This window comes from Mixophyes fleayi, chromosome 7 (genome assembly GCF_038048845.1).
Source record: "Mixophyes fleayi isolate aMixFle1 chromosome 7, aMixFle1.hap1, whole genome shotgun sequence".
Taxonomy (NCBI): Eukaryota; Metazoa; Chordata; class Amphibia; order Anura; family Limnodynastidae; genus Mixophyes; species Mixophyes fleayi.
In genome coordinates, this window is record NC_134408.1 from 150,107,063 (window position 1) to 150,129,917 (window position 22,855).

Sequence of the window (22,855 nt, forward strand, 5' to 3'; positions counted from 1 at the left end):
CATTGTATTTATTAAGTAATAATGTGCTGCTATGTTTTATTCACATTTTCCATTTTTCCACATTGGTTGGTTGTAGGCTACATGAAAAAGAATGTACAAGATCTCATACAAGCTTAATGTGTACTTTATTTATGTAATATGATAAAATAATCACTTAGTACTGCAGAAAGACTGTCCTGTCCTATTTCTCCCCTCTAATGAAGGCCTTCGACAGCTTTGCTCCTAAAGACAGAACCTGAACCCTAACCCTGTTCTTACATAATTTGTGGACGCTGCCAGGAGGATATAGAATTAAACATGAGATTTGTAGAGGTCAATGTGAATCTCAGCTCCTGACTGTATTAATATTAGCAATGTGTAACAGAATAGAATAAAAGATCCAGTGACGAGTCTACGGCACAGAGAGAAATATGTCCTGTCTACTGTGCAGGTACAAACGCTCTGTGAGTAATGACCTCTAATAACTAAGTAACACAGGGAAGGTTCTCATTTGAGCCATAATATGAAAATATTTCTACTGTCTCATTGTTCAGAAGCTTTGGGGTAATTTATTGTAGAACATTCAAAAAGAAAAGGAAATGTCTAGCAAAGTTTAAGACGGGAAAAAAACTGACCAGCTGTATTAATAATGCATTACTACAGGAGGTTGGTGGAAGGAAGGAAGTGAGGGAAAGAAGGGGAGGGAAAGGGATGGAAGGGAAGGATGGAGAGGAAGAAGAGAAGAAGTGAAGAGATGGAAGGAAGGGTGGGAGGGAAGGAAGGAAGGGTGGGAGGGAAGGAAGGAAGGAAGGAAGGAAGGAAGGAAGGAAGGAAGGAAGGGAAAGAAGGAAGGGAAAGAACGAAGGGAGGAAGGGAGGAAGGGAAGAAGAAAAGGAGAGAAAGGAGGGAAAAGAAGGAAGGGAGGGAGGGAACGGAAGGGAAGGAATGGAGGGAGGAAGGGAGGGAATTGAAGGGAAGGAAGGAGGGGAAGAAGAGAAGGAGGGAAGGTAGGAAGGAAGGGAATGAAGGGAACAGAAGGAAAAGCAGGGAAGGAAGGATAAGGAAGAAAGGAAGGATAAGGAAGGGAAGGGAGGAAGGAAGGAAGGAAAGAAGAAAGATCACTATCCCTGTACAGTTCTCAGAGCACTTTCCCAAGCAGAGTTCCTTGCAGAATGTGGAGACAATGAACATCTGAACATGCCTTGAATAAAGCTCATTTCTATGTTCAATGGTCAGAAACTGCAGACAGTCCTGGCCCAGCTATATCTGCGAAATAGGGAATATATTATTTGAAAAATGTTTTGTATTTGATTGCAATGAATAGGTATAGAAGTGTTTCTTGTCGGCTTAGGGATCAATTACCTATGTTTGCCATAGTGTTTAATGTTAGTACTTATTCAACTTTAGTACATAGTGAAAATTACTTAAATTGGCACAAAGATTGTGTATTTTTTTAAAAAAATAGATTAGAAATTATTGCTAACACTTTTGTTAAAACTTTGTGCAACAATTCTGAAGATCTTTGCATAAAAGTGTGTTTTTCAGAAAACATAAATATAGTAATTGATATCATTTAGTTCAGGGATTGTTTCCTATTTGCGAGAATCATTTGATGAGTAAACTCTCCTTGATTTTGTAGCCTAAATTAACATAGAGAAAAAATAAAGGTCCATTAATCTTCCGATAAGAAAACAGTCAATATTTGCTTTAAACATGATTACATTTGTATAACAAAACTAATTACATTGATAAGCTGTTTCCAAATGGTTGTTTTTAAGAGAATCAATGTGAGGTCAATCAACTAAAGGTCAGAAACTGTTTTCTTGCTGTTGTTTGATTGTCAGTATAGCCTGAAGGGCGGGTAACAAAAACACACAAAATTAGATGTCAAGAAAAACTTGTTCAGATTTTCCTATTCGCATTAAGTGAACATGAAAATAACTTAGAGGACGTTAAAGAGCCTGTAAATATGGTAATTGTGTGGGCGCCCCCTTCTGGCTGAGACCTCTCATTCCATCTATTCTGTTTTCCAGGCTCGAAATACTCGAAACAAAGCGTTTCTCCAAATGTAGCACAACAAGAGAAAAGCAGACAAGCCCCAGCCGCCCAAAGAGGTCAGATGAATGGTAGCGCACTAATTACATGTTGCCCAATCTTACACCGTTACTTTAACTACAAGTATTGAGTTAATCTAAAATAGCTGTGAGTCCTACTGCCCCCAGATTGCAACCATGAAAAAAAGTAAAAATTGTGACACTTGTATTAAATTATTTTTTAATCTAGCCAAGCAAATGTTATATTGTTTATTTGGAGATAGACAAGGTTTTGTTTTGGAATTATTTGTAGAGCTTTACATAGGGAAAATGGGCAAAACTAAGAGAAAAAAAATCTTACAGAATTCTTCACAAAACTAAATGTAGTTTATTGGTGAAAACCATGAATTGGATTTCAGTATCATGTCTATGCGGATGATACACAAATGTATCTATCCTCTCCTGATCTTTCACCATCTGTGTTGTCTCACGTTACTGACTGTCTTTCTGCTATTTCATCTTGGATGTCTTCTCACCAACTCAAACTAAATCTTTCAAAAACTGAATTAATAATATTCCCACCCAAAAACAGAAGCTTCCTGCCTGACATTTCTATTTCTGTTGATAACATGACCATAAATCCCACCCCGCAAGCTCGTTGCCTAGGTGTAATCCTTGACTCACAACTGTCATTTATTCCCCACATCAACTTCATATCTAAATCATGTTACATACATCTAAAGAACATTTCCAGAATACGTACATATCTCACACAAGACATTGCAAAAACCTTAATTCATGCACTTATCTCCCGCTTCGACTATTGCAATTCCCTCCTTATTGGTCTTCCCAAAGTCAGACTTGAACCCCTACAATCTATTATGCATGCAACGGCTAGATTGATTTTCCTTGCAAAACGTTCTTCCTCTGCTGAGCCAATCTGTCAGTCTCTACGTTGGTTGCCTGTATTTCAACAAATCCAATATACAATTCTTCTACTAACATACAAGCCGTCAACAAAATTGCACCGACATACATCTCCTCACTTGTCTCAAAATATCTCCCAACTCGACACCTCCGTTCTGCACAAGATCTGCATCTCTCTTTCACTCTCATCCCATCCTCCCATTCTCGGTTACAGGACTTTTTTCGGGCTGCACCCACTTTGTGGAATTCCCTCCCTCGCACGGTAAGACTTTCCTCTAGTCTTCAAACCTTCAAGCGTTCACTGAAAACCCACCTCTTCAGACAAGCTTATAATATTCCTCAACCACCATCTTAATCTCCCTAGGTTACCCTATTACCATCCTCTACACTGCTAATGCAAGACAACAACCCTCTGACCAACATTGCCACACACAGCCCACTCAATACTTTTACCTTTGCGTTCTAGCTGGTCCAGTGTGCAATATGATGTAGCACGTGCCCTTGTGTTTCAAACTCCCATTGTCCTATAGATTGTAAGCTTGCGAGCAGGGCCCTCTTACCTCTCTGTCTGTATGTATTACCCAGTATTGTTTTATCAATGTTTGTTTCCAATTGTAAAACGAATTTGCTGGCGCTATATAAATAAATGATGATGATGATGATGATGATGATGAATTGGCACCAACTTAATTGTTGGACTTTGTACAAGGTTTGACTTAGTTATACGACCCATAGACCAAGTTATACATTTCATCACCTTGTAAATAATGAGTTTTCCTGTTGATATATATAAGTATGATAATTAGGCTTTGGACTGCAAGAAAAACTTTTGATTGCCATTAAAATTCATCAGCTTCCTGAATAACGTATATGAACCTCCGCTCGCAGGCCCTCCGTCCAGACATTAACGTTCGAATGGTAAATCAGGAAAATGATTAGTCTGCTATCTCGGCAGTTACAGCAGTGTCACATGTTCTAGTCTGTCATTTCCTGCATTATGTATGTACCGGATATTCCCATCTACATTTTCATGGCTATGATAATTGGATTCTGGGAGACTTTTCACAGATTATTTTCCCCCACAAAGAAAGATATTGAATAAACGAAACTGTTTTCACACTTTCTTATCATGTTACATTGTGATGTCGAAACTCACAGTGTTGTTGTTTTTTTATTATTAAATATTGCTAATTAAAATAAGAATGCATAGGTTTGTTTGAGAATAGATCTCTCTGTTTTAGCAAGTGAAAATAAGATTAGCACAACCTGCAGAAATAATTTATTCCTCAGGTAGAAGGATGCAGATGAGTTGAATGTGTTTTTCCTTGCTAAAAAGTAGAGATGTTCACTGACCCCTGTGAAGTGGTTTTGGTTTTGGTTTTGGATCTGGATTAGCTTTGTGTTTTGGTCTTGGTTTTGGTTCTGGCAATACCGCCCTCGTGTGTTTTGTTTTTTATTTTGGATCTGTATATTTTTAGAAAAATTGCTAAAATTTGCTAAAATCACATAATTGTGCTCTTTTTTTGATCCTACGTTATCATTAATCTCAATAACACTAATTTCAAGTCATTTGCAGTCAATTTTGACAACCTCACAGGTCACAAATTCAGAATAAAAGCCTGTCACCCTAGCATTTGTATTTCAGCAATGACAATTAGCAATGGAGCTCTCCTCTTTGTGTGTTACCTATATAACACAGTAGAATGTGACTGCAGAATTACACCAAGCCTGCCAGCACTAGTATTTGTATTTTTCAGCAATGACAATTAGCAATGGAGCAATGGAGCTCTCCTGAATGTCACTGTAGACTTTGTTGACCACTGCTACCCCCTCCTCTTTCAATTCTATCTATTTGGCTGACCAACTGCTTCACACACTGTGCTACCCCTTGTGTGTCCCTCTTTCAAATGGCGCTAGATCACCGTGGAGGGCAGTATTTATAGATTTCAAAACTCGCGACATTCGAGATCCGACGACTTAACAATGACGCTTTGCCTCGTTTTCGATTCCGATAAAGCGTGAAAGTACCGAGCTGGCTCGGTACTCGGATATGCTAAGTTCGGGTGTATTTGGTTCCAAACAAACTATAAAGCTGGATTATATGACTGACCAGGGTGTTGTGATATCCATTGTCATGTCTCAAAAGCCATCATTTTGTTGAAATGATCTCTAACATGATGGCCACTCTCTTTATCACCCCCTCAATTGTCTCTTTAACTCATGTACTAAGTAGAACCACACTACGTGGATTTTGCATAGAGAATAGAGAGTGAAAAACGACTCTGACTGTGATTATTAGTAGTGCAGTCTATTGTCCTCCAGTGTGTTAACAGTATGGCAGCATTGCCTAATTTAAATGTTCTCTTTTTGTACTTAGACATTTTACATCATCACTAAAGCTAGGTACACACTACACGGTTTTCGTTCAATAATCGGCTCAATCAGCAGACATACGACCGCTCGTTCAAAAGTCGGGTCAGTGTGTGTAGTGACACGATGGTCGAAAGTCTGCCCAAATGGACGATTGTCGCCTCATTTGGTTGGTCGTACCGTTTAATATTTTCGTTCCAATCTCGTTTCCGTTGTGTAGTGTGTATAAACTTCCTACCGATACACAACAGTGAGTACGAAATTACAAACTTTGCTCACAACAACATGGCTGTAAAAAGTCGCTAACGGGACGGCCGCTCTTCCCTTTATCGTCCTAACAAAAGGCTAGTGTGTATGCAGTCCATGGACTGAGCGATCGGAACATTCATCGCATGTAAAATCAATCGCCATAAAAAGTTGGTGGAAAATTCTGTAGTGTGTACCCAGCTTAAAACACACTAACTGCCCGCAATCACAATTGTTTCCTGCAATTGTAATTAGCGCCGTTAGCTAACAGAAATACACAGGCAATTCATTGTGATATTAACTGGTGTATTTGTTAAAACGATAATGTAGACATCTAAATGATTAAAGCAAAATATTCCATTGTTCACTCTAAGCAGAGCTGTAATGAATCTGATTATAAACCTATGATACTAAGTAGCATCAGAAGTGTCAGGAGATGACGTGGGTGTAATTAAGAAAGTTAGTCCAGGAAATATGTAAGTGCCCTGAGTTACATCTCTTCATCAAAATGAAGTTGTAATCAGTAGAGGACACTAACAGCGTGACACAGTACCGCAGGAATTAATAAGACTGGAATGAAGTTCTAGATAGTCAGACACAAAGGACTAAACGTTTTAATTTAAAGTAGAAAGTTTGAAAAGAAACATTAAAACATAGTTATAGAGGCTCTATAAAAGAAACTTAGAGCTAAGCAGACCATATAAACTATTTATTACAGTAATACGATCTTATCCTCAGCTAAGTAACACCATACTAATCTCCAATAATGGGAACAAGTAAGTTTTAATGATAACAGTAAACATTTTCTGCATTTTTAAACATCACCAATCAGAACAGCTTTAAACAGGTTAATAAAAATTCTGCTGTAGAATAAAGAAACGCTGTAGTGTGTCCATTTTATTTATTGTACTCAAGTAGTATTGTGTGTCAGATCAGATGTTCTCCAATCACTCAGAGAAAGGTCTATTGTAACAGGCCCAGAGTTTCTCACATTGTGTGATGTTATTGTAGAAGAAGGAACTTGACGAATTTTCACAGTCCTTGTTTTTTTTTTCTCTACCATAGTATAAGAACAAGGATAAATTTTACGTTTGTAGTTTTACACTCAATTAATTTTTAGTTAAATCTAACGCAATAGATAAGGCCTTATTGTAGGCCGGCTAGCCTGCACGTTTCGTGTAAAATTTAGAAACCAAAAACTAAAATAAATTAGTCTATTAATCTGCCCGCAATTCTTTTGGTTTAAAAACAGCTACAATATAACGAGCTTCACTTAGAGTTGGCGGCAAAAATTCTGGCCTAATGTTCAATAAAAATATGGCCACAAAGTTGTGGTTAAATGTTTGTATTTTAGGTTTCACTCAGCATAACATATTTGACACCTGTAATCTAACATATAGACACATACCTTGGAAAGATTCAGCCATTATCCTCATCATCCACACAGATAATGTCACCATGCCTATGGTGCATGTAAAGATACACATCCTAAAAGTCCTGTTTTGTTAAATGAGGCTTGGTTGACTTGCGTCTCAATGCCCTTATGTCAGTACCAACATCACTGGCCTGTCCCCAACACTCAGCAGCCACCAATTGCTGGATTCCCAATCAAAATCCTTAACAGAACCCAGCTGGGCTCAGCCTCAGGATAGAGATGACACAACACCTCTCTTATGAGCTTTCCCTTAGTATAGCCCTCATCCAAGATAAATGGGATTGGCTGATGAAGATTCCATCTTGGATCTCTATTATGAACATGCCCTTAAATGAGCCCTTATCCAAGATGGCCAGAACTGTCTCATGAAGATTCCATCTTGGATCTCTGTTATGAACATGCCCTTAATTTAACCCTTATACAAGATGGAAGGGACTGTCTCATGAAGATTCCATCTTGTATCTCATTTCCGTTTGGGCCTATAAAAGACACTTCCTGTTTTGAAGCCTTTGCTTGTAGATGCTTCCACAGAACCATGCTCCCTCTTGTGATTTGGATTGAAATTGTTCAATACTTCTACAAGACCTTTATCTGCCTTTGACTTCACTTGTTGGATATTTTAGATCTGTATATCAAAATAAATTCTGTTTGCTCTAGAATACCTGGCTACTGGATTCCGTCTATGATACCAGAAGTACTGATGACACATGCGGGGAATCACCAATCAACCAGCCACTATAAGAACCTGCTCGGAGCACTCCTCAGTGCCGGAGAATCATTTGTCTCCAACATTGATGCTCCAGCTCCAGGACTATACTAGGAAGTAGAGCAGCTATTCATGTTTCTTCAACTTTTGTGTCCAGCCTCCCCGACATCGGCACCCCCATACCTGCATTTCCATCTGCTGTGTTTTCGCCAGAGTCCTCATACCAGCTAAGTACTCTGCTACTTTGATAGAGAGATCCAACCCCACTGGGCCGTGAACCTGGTTCCTCACCGAGCGCACTCCATATACTTTTGCAGTTATCCCTGGTGAAGTTAGGTGAGGATATTAAACTCTGCGCTACTGTATTTAGCTGCGCCAATTCCGCCTGCTAGTTATTGTTATCTGTGTGTGTGTACTCCGCTACACTTGCTCTCTATCTCTGTTATACAGGGACACTGAGATTTACTCCATTGTATCCATCAGTGCCAACACATGCGTGTTCCATATTGTACGCTACGCACCATTCAAACATTGCCAACTTATCCGTGTACACTCTTGCATGCTACATGTTGTTCAGTACCAGCACATCTGTGTACCTTCTGGCACGCTACACGCTGCTATTCAAATAGTGGCAACACATCCATGTACCCCAGTACATACTACACGCTGCCCATACAGTGCCTACAAACTCTGTGTACTCCGTTGTACGTTACCAAACTACCACACTGCGTGTACTCAGCTGTACCTCCTTGTATTGCATTAATACGTCTTCTTGTGTGTTCCCTGTAGATACAAAATCCCAAGTTCTCACACCAAATTATGCTCAGTCCCCTGATACAACTCTCCAAGCGGCCACAAGTGTATCTTACACTCAGCTCTAGATACAGGCAGGTACATGCGCACGGTGCAGATTTTTATGTGCCATAAATAAACTTACATCCAACTATAAATCAGGCCCAGTGTGCGTAATGTAAGTGGGTGTGTACTGAGGAGTTTTGAGTTCTGTTTGTTTTTATCAAAGCATTCACGTAACTTAAAGAAAGAAAACATTAACGTTGAGCGACATCATCTGTTATAAAAACTTTTCTTTTGAGATATGACCCTCATGAGACAGGATTGGAGCTGGGAGATGGGTGGATACCCACATGTAGGATGAGGTTGGATGTTAATGTGTTTATTTAGCTATTTATATGTATATCGGGCAGATATGATGAATGCAAAAGAGCCCCAGTAGAAGAGGTCACAATTGATGGACTATTGTCTCCCTAGGATGGAGACCAGGATGTACAACATAATTACGCTACAAGAGGAAAGTCATTTTATTATGTTCTATACAACGGGCAGACTGATTTTTTTCAAAATGTTATTCCTTACATCCAGTAAATTATATTTATTATTACTGTCAGTTTATGTCCCTGTAGGGGATCTTCATCTGCCTATGTTACATCTTTTGTGATTGGAAGCAAAATAGAAACATCTTATTCAATAGCTTCCCTGGCAGAAGGACAGGGGGCGTGGTCACATAGTAATTGGGGCGTGTCCATCATGTAACTTTATAATGGACACGCCCCCAGAGGGCTGCCTAGTTCTGTAAAGCACCAGGCTGCCTATTGCATTCCTCCCTTCCCCCAACATTGCCACCCACATGACAAACATGTCCTCGGGCAGGACAGCGGAACAGTCGGGAATATGTTATTGAGGACACATTGGGCCTGATGCACAGCTGGTTGAAAAATGGACAGAACAATAGCGCATTTCCTCCCTTATGCAGATCCGTATATCCGCCTCCACATCAGCAGTATATGCATCTGGTTTACATAAAGTTATCATTATCAGCAAGTATTTGCACCTGCGTTGTAAAGGGTGCGAGAGATATACACCTCCTAGCAGGTCTGCGTGAGCCGCATTGTATAAATACAACTTTAGTGTACTTGGCCTATGTTAGACACTTCCCTGCCCTGATCTGACTCTTCAGATGCAGGTCGGTGTTAGTTCCAATTTCACGCAATATATTCTATGCAAACAGGAGAACATCCCACTCATCAGCCATGAACGGGGACAGAAAACAGTAAAACACATTTTCCTGTCTATATTCATGATCCATTTTGTTGCTTCAAAGGTCCTTGTAAGTTTCCATCTCTACTGCGTCCAAACGCACAACAGACAGAATTAAACAAAGGCTGTGGGTGCATCCCCTTACTCGTACTATCTAGTTTGGTTTAATCCCTGAGCAGATTTCTCCATACACATCAACAGCAACAGCCACCTATGTCTAATTACAGACAGCAAACCGGCAGTTTGCTCAGGTAGAAAGATTTAGAGGGTTGCAAAACACATAGGATGAATTAAAAAAAATGTAGCACATGGCCTCTGTAATGTGTCACTTATATACAAATGTACATGGTAGTTTGTGTAAGAGATAAGTGTGATATCAGGCATCAGAATACACCAATCCACCCAGCGAAACATAAATCTAGTAATGATTATGTCACAGTTATGGTTCCACAATCATTCTCCAAAAAGTTATTCTTTTTATTTTTTTACCTGTGGCCAATTTCTAGAGACAAAAGTTAAGATGATTTTTCTGTGTATGGTAAGATTGCTGGAAAGGCATGCTGGATCTTGTAGTTCCACCACAACAGGCGAGTCTCATGTTACCTACTTGTAGATATACCGTACATATTTAGACGCTAATTCTATCAGCTATATAGTTCCTTCCCGCTGCTAACTGGCTCCCAGTTCTAGACTGATTTTCTGCTCCACTCGAGCCTGACATTTAGTAATAGGACGGCTTCTGGACAGAAGTTTTTTAAATGGAGCAGAGACAGTGTGATGGTTTCGCAGTTAACAGACCTTTGCAACACATTAGGAGATTGTGTGAATGTGCTCAATGTGACCTCTAAGTGGCTACGTTTGCACGCGTCGCACTGTGCTTTGAATAACAGACAGATAATGAGATTCACGAGACGCATTTTCTCTATTCCAATGTAATAATGTTCCTGCTTCGCTGATTTCACTCTCACCGCTCAAACCATGAATTCTTCTTACGTTGTGATATCATTCCATGGAAAGCTTGGATGAAGGAGACTAACAGTGATGCCAGTCATGGGTAGACCGTCACCTTCAGCTCTATCTAGAAGATATATGGTTCTTTATTACTGACTTTGTTTGAGCTGCTATTAATGATTGACTGATTACTAAGTGTCATGCGACTGTCATGGCAACCACAGTCACATGCATATAATGTAGTGAGCAGAGAGGCTTTGCAACATCCTACTTCTTAGCATGCTCGTTCACAACACAACCCCCCTGTGCCCTTGTTTCTCTGCTATCATGTGCTTGGATGAAGGGTCTAACTCAAAAAGGAGATGACCCTCTCCTCCGTAACAAGCTTGAGAACTTAAATGTAAATATTACAAATATAATGATAACTTTATATGTATGCATGCTATAAGCCACCAGAAAGTTATGACACTGGATTTAACCTGACAGTGCAGCATCAGACAATGTTATGATATATATATCACAGACTACATAGAAATACATTATACTCATTTATAAGTAGCCAGTGAGCTATGGTGCTGGTAAAATAATTGCAAACTGCAAAGTTACAATAATAATCACATTTTATTAGAGAAAAGTTACCATATTAATTTAGTATTGTCTAGAGAGAGCCTCAAACCTGATGTGACATTACCAGACAGACAATAACAAACGTTCCCCACTTGGCTGGTGAAGGGGAGCTGTAGGAAGTCCCGAATAATATTCTTTAGCATCAGTTGGCTCTAGTGCATTGATGTCTTTTTTCTATGTGGATTTTTTCAGGGGGGGGGGTTGTTTGTTTTTTCTAATTCGGGCTACGACAGATCAAAAAATAAAATATATTTTTTTAATCTTACTAAAATGGTGAACAAGGGTTTGAAGACTCCGAAATCTTATATTGAAAAATTGTGTTTTTGGGTTTTCTCTTTACTTTTTCAGTATAATAAACAGGTGGGGGCACCAGCTCTGCACTGATCAGCCTGGGGGACGGGAGGGGGGACAGATTTAAGTGACAGGGGGTATAACTCCTATTCTTGTCATGAGATTTGCAATCGTAATGATTGCACCGTAATGATCAACCGTTTGGATTAACATTTTCAAACAAGATAGAAACATAAACTCTAGTCCCAAACCCCAATCCCAGCCCAAGCACAGCCAATAGTTCAAGTAAATGTCTGGTCGAATTTTAGGCCGAGTGCTTGGACAATTTTGCAGAACGAACTACAGGATGTTTTCTTCTGTCTCCTAAGAACAAATCTTTATAGACTTCTATAAAATTAATTAACCAAAGACATTGTGTTAAATATTTGTCACAGACACAAAGAGATAGAATAACAAATAACCGTAGGAACACAGGGAATATGTAACACTCTGTATGAATTTACAGAAAACAATGTCACTTAAACATGCAGAATGTCCATTAATTAGCAGTTCTATATCTGAAATTCCTATATTGCATATTTTATCTTTGAATCACTTACTTTTTCTCTTGAAAATCCAGCTTTACAACGTTTTCCTTTTTAAATAAAAGCGAGAAGTTTGTATAATATACAAATATCTTCCCTCCGTGTTTTGCATTGGAGATCACGGGGGACAATTGAGCGGTAACCAGGAACAATGGCTCTAGGAATCACAAAGGGAGCGGTAATGTCTAAAGCAGAAACACTGTGAACTGTAATTCTCCCCTGTGTCTTTGTGTGACCGGCTTTAAACGCACAGCACTGCAGATGCTACAAACCAATTTATTTCAGTTTACAAAAGCTCCTCTCATGATCCTCTGCAGAGGGGGAAAGCAAAATATTACTTTTTACTATTAGCTCTTAATTCTGCTCGCTCTAGATACTACTGTGACTCAAAATGTGTTTTGTAATATGTGTCGACCTTTTCAGATTTCAGAATACAGTAGACGAATGGGGACATTGTAATCAAACTGTTGCAACTTTCTTTGTGCAAAATGAAGTAACACAATAAAATAATCTACAGGAAGAGGCAAATTTACTGTTGTTCTACATGTATGCTTGGCAGGGCCACCTTCACAAAATATATAAATATATGTAATATGTCTAAATATATATATATATATATATATATATGTAAAAAAAGTGTATATCTACTATATAAATGCCTAGTGGCGTGTGTGGGGAAAAAAAACCAAGCTGCAGTGCCACCTGCTGGGCAGAGTTATACACTGACCTATATATTTCTTGAAGGAGAAGTGACAGTTGGGAGTGGTTGATGGTTGCCGGGGGTGACAGTGGGGAGCTTTTAACACCTTAAGTAGCTTGATGAAGGATGTGGCGATGAAGATGAAGGATGAGGTGATGGAGAAAAATGATGAGGTGGTGAAATGTGGACAAAACCACGTTAAAAAAGGGCGCTTGCGTCGGGAAGTAACGCTCTTCCCCTGAGGAGGCCTGGGCTAGGCCCAAATGCATGACAAGAACCTTTTTAACACCTTAAGTAGCTTGATTTGACTAGAATGCATGAGTATCATGCACGGGTTAACTTGTGTATATATATATATATATATATATATATATATATATATGTACATATATATCTTTTTTTTAACTTACCTTTCAATCATCCTGTTCTCTGAGTCCGATCCTCTTCTCTTCTTCGTGCTCGCAGTGAATGTCGGGCGTGATGACGTCCTCACGCCCGACATTCACTGCGAGCGCAGCACTTAAGAGGGGACCAGGGAGGGAGCCGGATCAGGTCAGGTGACCACGAAAGGTAAGTTTTTTTTTTTTTATAGGAGTCCTGCCTCGGGCCCCCTTGTCCGCTGGCCCCCGGGCACCTGCCCATCGTGTCCAGTCGGAAAGACGGCCCTGATGCTTGGCCTGTTTGGAGGAAAGAACTGATTGAGGCTTATTAGCTTATAATGGTTACAATGCCTAAATAAAAAATAATGCAGTCGATACATTTGTCATAATTAGCTGCTGATTTTAAATGTTCCCTAAACTAAAAATGTGTCAGTTTATATAAAAGGAACTGCTAATAACATCTGTAATACTAGGGAGTAAAGCGTTTATTGCCCTGATGAGGGCAGGAAATGACGGAGATACAATTACATTATCCCTATTTCCTACCAGCATGGTAACCAATATGTATCACCACTAGTCTCACCTTAACAGGAAGATGGACATTTGAGTAAACAGCATTCTTGATTAACCTGATTCTACGTACACATTGATGCTGCACAATGTGAAGAAGGAAGATGGAAGACTGTGAGCATAGATGCAAAGTTCTGCGATCTACAGAGCATTCCATAATGTAATAATCTGCACAAAAGAGTATATGAATGCTGGAAAACACAATAGCAAAATTATTGCTCTATGTGAGACCTATCCCTCCCATAACATTAGAGGTCACCTCAAGGTGGGGACCAATGACAGGTGGGTGAGTAAAGTGTTGGTGCTTTTAAACAGAAATCGGAGCCTATGAAAGTAACGTCTTGAAAAACTGAAGTTCGTAGAAATTCTAATTTGCATTTCATACAGTATAATAATATAGAGGTGTTTCCAATATATGCTGGAATGATGTCATCACAGAACACCTTTATACCTAAGCAATGACATCACCAAGCACCATTTATATATGGAATCCTGCACCCCCTTATGTAAATTATAAGACATTGACATTCCATGACCAAATAAAAGTACATACAAGTTCTGGTTCTTCGAAGTAACTTCTGATACCCATAATAATTCCCAGTGAGTTATGTCTTATTCCTGATAATATTCACGTTATTCACAATGAACACTAAAATTATGTCTTTAGAATTTCCCTGGTATAAGTGATGACATGAGACCTCACCATTTATGCTGATATTATTTATGGCAGTTCCTACATTTATTACCATCACTTGTCTATTAAATAAATATCACTTACAGTAGTTTATACATATATTAATGTTAGCTGTGTACGGGCTATGTCACACTCATTGTACTGCGAGTATGCGTGCTGCTTTCTATCGCTGTAGCTGTTGCCCAGTTTGACTCAGTCCGGATTTTATTTTATTGATTTCTTTGCTTTTACCTGAACTCCCCGTTGATTCTAAGAACTAAGAAACTATTTACTGTTCTAGTTGAAATTCAGGACACTGACAATTTCCTAGAATGAAAAAATAACAGAAACAAATTGGCTTCAAATAAAAAACTACAAACGTTTCCCCTGTTTTGTCTAGAACAGTAATATTTTGTTATTTTCATATTTATATCACCTAATGCTTGCAATAGTGATTGCAGGACTGATTCATCTTGGGTCGTAAGTCCCGTTGCGTGCCCTATCATGTGTGAAATTGCTCTGCACTTGAGCAGAAAGAACTATACGGCAGTGAACGTAAATGTATCCAAATCATGTCCGAACACGTCCGACTGCCTACTACCTGCAGAGACCAACAGGGGGTGGAAAGGGGCAGACACACATAGACAATGCTCACTGAGGGCGTAACGGGGGCAAGCGAGTGCCCATTCGTCAGATTCAAGGTCTGGCGATCTCTTGGCTCCATTATCACCTGCACCTGCTCCAGGGATGTTGTAAGTGCCGACTGATAGTAATGACTGACATGTATGTGATAGAACATGTGTTTGTAAGTAAGAGAAACTACAAAATTACATTTTATGTACAGTACGTATTGAGAACATACTAAATTATGTATCGCAAGTTAAGAATTTTTTTTTAATGTTTTTCTTTTTACATACATTTTTATTAAATCTTATTTTTTTGCATGCATTCCGATGGAACTTTATATCACACAGATGTGCATATACTGAGTCTGTTCTGCCTCTCAGCAAACAACAAGTAATGAATAGACAGAGCGTACTTACACTCAGATTCAAATGGAAACGTGTGTTGAGATCCGCTTGTATTTGAATACGGGAGTCCATGCGTACAAGTTACGTGTGTGTTTTTTTAAATGCAACTTGCGTTCATATTACGGTCCAAGATTAATCAGGCCCATCATGTTTTTGGCTGAAAAGGATTGGTGCCATCTTATCATGTTTACTAACAAACAAAACTGCAAGTATATTATTGTGGAAAAGTTCAGAAATGTTTACAGATAAAAAAAATTGCCTTAGATGTGTATGTTCTGTTACATGTTTTATTATAATATAATAATAATAATTATTATTATTATTATTATTATTTCAAAAATCTTATTCTCCATATTTAGAATGGTAACTGATTGGAAGTGGGTGTTTGCGTGTTGTTTATAACATTGATCTAGTTTTGGGCCTCAGACACATTTGGGTGGGGGACGTTTACACATGATCTGTGCAGAGTATAAGGTCTGTAACTGTCATCCTATGTTACAAATTTGCAGGGTAGAGCTGGGCATCTGTATATTATGGCTCATGCACAGCAAGATGTTTTTTTTTACAAGATGATTAAATATTTGCCTATGAAGATGGGCGCAGACTCTTCTCTAATTAGGGAGCACAGTGTGGATTTTCTTTTTGTGTATCTGCAAAAATAAGATATTGTTTAACATCCCGAATATAAGGTTTGTAGGTTACACATATTTCTTACTAGGTGGAACTTCAGAGGTGGGGTTCCTTGTGTTAACCTAGATTGGCGCTGGCTGACCAAGGGTGCGGAGTCTAACGGATTCCCTGGTTGTCACCAAGAACCGCCGCAAGGCAGGATAGACTTAGCTGCCGAGAACCTGCAGGTAGCGGTCCCCTGACCTGCCTCTAGGTGTAACACACGATACTGTACACAGTAGCAGAGGAAAGAAGCAATTAGCAGCAATCGGAGAAACTGAATCTGAATAGGTACACGAATAGTTAATAATAGGTTCTGGTGCCAGGTGGAGTTTCGGAACAAGCCGAGGTCAGGTACACAGGCATACAATGAGGTACAGAGTTAGGAGGCAGATGGAGTGTCAGGACGGAGCCAGGGTCTGGTACACAAATGGTCAATGAACAGCGAGAGCACAGGAACCGAACAAGGACCAGGAGTCAGACAAGCTAAGACACTTGATGCTCTGACACTGCTGCAGTCTCAAAGTGAGGTTTATATACTCTGCAGAAAGACTATGCCCAGCCGCGATCACATGACCGCCCACAGAGAGAGAGGACATCAGCAGCACAGGAGCGTAGAGCAGGTAAGTTGTGACAGAATTCATCTGACCGTTCTAAGTGCAACAATTGACCAGTGAAATTGGCTCCCTGACTGGGAGCAGAAATCACTTTCCATCCATTACTATTAGTCTACGTGCGTTAAATAAATGACTTACTCTGCACATGAAAACCAATGTTTTTGACAACAGAAAATCAATAAATAAGGACAATTCCAAAGTCTCCTTACAATGGGGATTTGAGCACGATTAGCGCATGGTGAGAATAAAGGAAAATGAATGTGTTCGCTGTGAGCCGTTCTTGGAGCTGACTCTCACATTGTAATATATACAAGTCAGTCAGTTCAGTAAAATCGGCGCCCCCGATTGTCTGTAATAATCAGTGCATACAGTGTATACTGCACTATATACACAATTCTCCGGGTCACAAACCTGCAAAGCGGAGTCAGTGATAAAGTGACAGCAGTCAGTGCGGTTTTTGAAAACTATATTATGGTGCTAGACGGACAACATACCGGCCTATGTAAGTGCAATTTGTCAACCAATCAGTCCTAGGCTAAATCATATTCATCATTAGCCATCGTCACCCTGTCTGTCCAGAGTGAAAGCAGCATAAACACTATTAACACGGTGAGATTGAAGTTAAATTTCAACTACTAAAGACTCAAATAATCTAACAGACTAATAATATTTAAACTAACAGAAATCTGCTATATTGTATCACTGTAAATGTTAATGAGTAAGAAAAGTAAAATTCAATAAAAAAAAAACCATAAATGATCATAATCTATCAGGAGCTAAATTATAACCATTGTGATGTAAAATAATATATCATAAGATCACTATAAGAGATTAAGGGCTGCATTCACTTTAGGACTAAAGGTTTGGAATTAATTTCTGATTTGAGGAGAGGACCCCACCTATTGGGGTGTATGATGAAACCTGTCCCCCATATAGAAGAACAATTTACGTGTAGATCTAGGTTGGCCCCCAGCTCTATAACGTAGGGACGATTCAGTCATTGGTGTGTACCCAGCTTTATTGAAAATGAATCTTATGGAGCCGGCTGAACCCCACCTGTAATATGTGAGGTCAGACCTAGTATTGCGAGTCCAAGGAATGTGATGATGGTCTTAGAGATGGGACATTAGGCAACTCAGACAACAGATTTAATCCCCATCATCTTAGATATCAGTTTCCATTACCATGGGCTGCTAACCCAGTGAATTCTCTCTCTCGGCGATGTCTGATTGCCGTCTCACTCTCCACAGCCCACGTGTGTATTATTTCACACCTTCCAGCTCTGAAACCTTCAGCTCACGGATGAATGACTGAAAATGCAACAATTATAATGTAAACACCACGAGTGAGTGAATCTGCAGATGGCCATCTCTTTGACCTAGTGTAACAATAATGAGCCTAAACAACGTATATAAAACTATATACAGCTAACATAACAAGAGGCTGTGATAACAGTATAATAACTAAACCGCATGAAAACAATTCTATAAAAATAAAAACAACAATCTGTAAATGAATTTAGTTTAAAAAAAAAAAAAAGTAAAAGGTGCAGGTTGGCTTTTCTGCTTTTGGTTCTAGCTGAGATACTTGTAGATATTGTTGTTTTTGCAATAATTTAATTAGAATAATAACAAAGCACATTTAGGGGGGTATTTAATTGACCGCAATTTTTTTTATTCCCACAGCGTGAAAAAATAAAAATCCCACGCGGCTTTTTAACTGCTATAGCGATCGTTTTTAGATAACGCAGCATTAAAACTCGTACAATTCAATTGAAAAAGAGGGAACGCTGCCCCCGCGCGTTAAACATTGTGTTTGCGAGTTTTTAGGGGAGTGAAGGGGAGTGTTTAACGCGGTCATGTATAACACAACAAAAGGACTGGCTACATGTTCATACATTATATTGTATTACACAACCATTCTAGTTGATAATATCTACATTACAGTCGTTAGCAACTTTCTTTAGCATATTTTTTTATTTCACTATATTTTGCTATAGAATCATCTATACCATGTCAAAATACCTTAGTACAAACATATTTGTACCGAAAACATACATAAATATATTTAACTAGTGATTTTTATTTTTATTTTTTTTTATGTTTTTTTTTCATTATTTTTTTCACAAGAAAAACAACTTTTTATTGTTAGGCATTACTGATAAACATAGTTTATCTTTTTTTTTTCATTATTACATGATTTCAAATAGTTTTCTTAGGTTTTTTATTTTTAGCTCACCCCAAAGAGGTGCGAGATAAAACAGCATATTTTCCTGTTTAACCGCGCCGTGTTAAAAAGCAATTGAATAGCTTTTAATGCAGCTGCGTCTCGCAGACAGTATACTTTCAATATACCTTCCACTGGAGCGCGAGAGGACCGTTTCATGAAAAATAACTGAGCATTAAAAATGGAATTGAATTGCGGGTAAAGTTAACCTGCTCGAAAATGATAAAAAGCAGCGTTAAAATGACTTAAACCGGTGTTAAAAAATACCTTGCGGTCAATTGAATTCCCCCCTTAGGGCCATTTGCAAAGAGCTGAGCAAGAACATTTGTGCACAAAATCTGTTTTGGTTCATGACCAAAGGTGTGAAAATCTTCTACAGCTCAATTAGCAGAACGATTCTGGGCCTAGGGAAAGGGCGGAACACGGAGTTATGTAGGCGTGACCATGAATAATTTAGATACTACGGGCGTCTACCCGCAAAAACTACCCTAGTCGGATCAAGACGCAGGCGGAACACACGTCAAAAAAGGTAGAAAAGGTGCGGCAGGAATTAGGTAGTCACAAGTAGTTAGCTGTGGGAACTGGTCGCAGCTCGGTAGGGTATTACGGGTGGGACGCAACCTGGGTTGCATGGCCCTCGTAATACCCTACCAAGCTGCGGCACACTCGTATTCCTGCTCTTTTATGTATGTCTTAGACGCACATTGCATCCGACTCTAAATGAGGCCCAAAGTGTCTCCGGAATGTCCGCGGTAGAGAGTTTGACTGAAATCTACCCTCGCACCTCTAGGGGGAGATTTCTACCATAATTGCCAATTGAATCTCCCTAATTAAGTACTGATTAGGTTAAGTCTACATTTTGCATTTCGGCCCAGCCAGACTGCAAAGGTAAAAGTGAATTATAAGCTAAATGATCCCGTCACACAACAATGTTGGTCAGGGGGTAGTTGTCTTTGTGTGAAATTGTGTAACGGATGGTAATAGGGTAATTTAGTGAGGTTAAGAGGGTGGTTGAGGAATATTATAAGCTTGTCTGAAGAGGTGGGTTTTCAGAGAACGCTTGAAGGTTTGTAGACCAGAGGAGAGTCTTATTGTGCGAGGGAGAGAATTCCATAGAGTGGATGCAGCCCGAAAAAAGTCCTGTAACCGGGAATGGGAGGATATAATGAGGGTGGATGAGTACTTTCAATTGAATACTGTAAAACACGGTTTTATAGTCTATTTTACTTGTATGCACATTTTGTTACAATAAAGACAATATTCCATGTCAGTCATCCCTATCAGTCGGCATAAAGCAAACTTACAAGGAACCTAGGATTTTATTCTGCCCCATCTGCGTCAGAACGCCCTCAGAACGCACTGACTGTACACGGTCTACGCTAGTCCGCCTCTTTCCTCCTCCGATCCGCCTCTCAAGTTGTAAGCTGCCGCGTCATTTGTGTTCAGACATGAATTGCGTGCACTTACAATCATTGGCGCAAGGTCCGTTTCGGAGGATGCAAGAATCAGGCCCACATTGATTATTTTACCCAGCAACAGATTAAAATGCTAGTTATAGTTATTATCTTTTATTTCAATACAATACAAGGCAATACAAGTGTTCCGCACCGCCGTTCATAGGGGGTTAGAACATACAACAAAATGAAAAAACAACATATGTAGAAAGTGACAAAATGAAATAGATACAAACAATAAATTTACATATCTACCTAACTAAAACCCGTAAAATGACATCATTACATAAGACAAACACTAGGATAGAGGACACTGCTTGTGAGCTTACATGCTAGCTGGTAGCAACGTAATTTTTCAGCCGACCATTCATACCCTCAAGGGTAGATTTATCAATCCTTCTAAAAAGATAAAAATTATTTTGTCCAATCAGGTTCTTGTTATCAGTATCTGTAATGTAATAGATAAATGATAGCTATAATCTGATTGGTTGCTATGGGTAAAGCTGGGTATACACTACAGGTTTTTTTTCCAATAATCGGCTCAACCAGCCGACATACGACCACTTGTTCGAAAGTCGGGTCTATATGTGTAGTGACACGATGGTCGAAAGTCTGCCCAAATGGACGATTGTCACCTCCTTTGGTTGGCCTTACCGTTCAATATTTACTTTGCAATCTCCTTTCTGTTGTGTAGTGTGTATAAACTCCGGAGCGATCCACGACAGTGAGTACGAAATAACAATCATTGCTCATGACAACATGGCTGTAAAAAGTCGCTAACGAACGTCCGCTCTTCCCTTTATCGTCCTAAACAAGGCTAGTGTGTATGCAGTCCATGGACCGAGCGATCAGACCATCGATCGCATGTAAAATCGGCATAAAAAGTTGGTGGAAAATTCTGTAGTGTGTACCCAGCTAAACACTTCCACTTTTACTTTTTCGAAGGTTTGATAAATCTACCCCTCAGTCTGAAGGGTTAGTAGTTAACATAAAAATATTCCAGCCAGTACAGATGCCAAGAAAACCAGGAAAATATTTCACCAGTCTCGGCTGACATTTTAATGGAGTTTCGTGGCATTGCGGAGCTGTTTGATAAAAAATGTCCTTTTTACGAGACAAATTATTTCCATTTCCCAAGAAAACGCTTTTCCCCTCTTAATTTTGTGCCTGAAAATCATTGATTGCAAATCAATACGCAGGCACAGTTTCTTAAAAACACATTTACTTTGAAGTTATGTCAAAGCGGAGTCATATTATCTTTGAAGTAAAGATGAAACGATGGCTCTTGAGTAATTGACACTGCGCTGCGAGGTCACAAGGCTACAAGGTGCTGCATATATTTGTATTTCCTCCTGTACACGACGGCACTTTCTCCAAATAAACGCCAATTTCGCCCACTTGATTCGCTGTGACGCTGACAGAATTTACACTGGGGACAGTGTTACCGATGACTGAAATTTCATTCTTGGATTTTAAATATTTGACCTATATTTTTTAAAGTTTTTTCTTACAAGTCTCGATAATATTGTATTTTGGTTTGAGTATATACTTATTTTCTAAAGGATTCCACTTCTAATGAAATGATTGGGGTTATACCTGGGATGGAGGAGAGCTGTGTTATGTATAATATCATGTCTTTATAAAGTAAGTTATTGTAAACTATCAAGCTGAGGTAATGCACATAGTTATATCTGCTTTATATTCACTGACAATGGTACATTCCATTATAGAGATACTGATGGGTGTGGCCTGTTTATTGCATACATACAAAGGACAGACAGACCGGGTGACAATATCATGACCTTCCTGCTTTTTGTAAATTACATCTGAAAAGTGACATTATCCTATAGTGTGACAATGGTATGCAGCATGACAATGGTATATAGTATGTTGGCGTATTTATAATTTGCTTTAAATTTAATATAACAGTCAAATTTAGTTTTTGCCATGTCACAGAGCATCCCAGCTCATCAGACCCCGTTCACACTGCAACTTGGACCCAGGAATTTCCCAGGTCGACCCATTCATACTGAACGTGGGTCTTCCTTAGCAATAAGTGTGAGTCATCACAAGAGGAGCTTTGATTGGCTGAAAAATGGTGAGGTCATATAAAGGGGATTTTTATTTTTTTGCACACAAAGATGAGTCCAAATTGAGTGGTGACTGTTGACAGCATTGCATTTTTCATGGCCAGATCTGTTAGCATTATTTTATTTTATTATTTTATTATTATTTTGTCTGTTAGTATTTTTGCTAAGTTATAGTACACTGTTGCATCCTTTACAGTGCCTTTGATCAGTTTTTTTATTTCCTCCTCTCCTCCATGAATAA